At 46.5% G+C, this 665-nt stretch overlaps 1 pseudogene; it reads right to left on the reverse strand.

The window, feature by feature from the left end:
• The window catches only part of LOC101651520, a 12,013-nt pseudogene extending 11,736 nt beyond the window's left edge, over positions 1-277 (reverse strand).
• Positions 278-665: the final 388 nt, after the last annotated feature.

The raw sequence follows: 665 nt of genomic DNA on the forward strand, positions 1-665 counted from the left end.
GTGTGTGTGTGTGTGTGTGTGTGTGTTGGGAAGGGAGGCAGAGCACACCAAATGGATCTACTCATATGGATCTAGCACAGGGCGATGAGGGCTAGGGCATCAGATGCCTGGTTCTAGATGGAGTTTCTGCCAGCCTAGATGGTTTCTAGGGTCAGTACACTTTATCTGGAAGCACTTTATACGAGCTCAGAGGTAGCCGACTTACATCTTGTTCCAGGAAGGACCCAGAGAAGCTGGAGGCCGAACAGGTGATTATGAAAGGATTTTGCTCAACCATGGTGTCTGAGGTAGAGGTCATGTGTCCATATAAGTAAGAGAACTGCACGCAGTGCCCAATCCAAGAGGGCAAATTTCTGACATTGTGCTGGTGGTGTTGTCACCAACCTGTAGGTGAGTGCAAGTGGGAATTTCTGGTCATCAGAGGGTGTGGGAAACAAGGGTAAGATCACTCCTGTGTGGTCTCCAGACTTTTGGGTGGAAGAAGACTTTTTCTTGTCCTCTCACAGCAAGCAGTTTGTACACATCCCCAGATGGAAACTACAAACAGGGTATGGATTGTGCCAAATTTTTGGAGGTAGAAGGAATAGATCCCAACTTAAATGATCCTAGAAAGAAACAGCCCAGTGAAGGAGATAGACAATGCTGATTTATATATTAAGATATGG

This window comes from Echinops telfairi, unplaced genomic scaffold, assembly GCF_000313985.2.
Source record: "Echinops telfairi isolate 266 unplaced genomic scaffold, ASM31398v2 ScPeMD7_7469;HRSCAF=8507_0, whole genome shotgun sequence".
Lineage (NCBI taxonomy): Eukaryota > Metazoa > Chordata > Mammalia > Afrosoricida > Tenrecidae > Echinops > Echinops telfairi.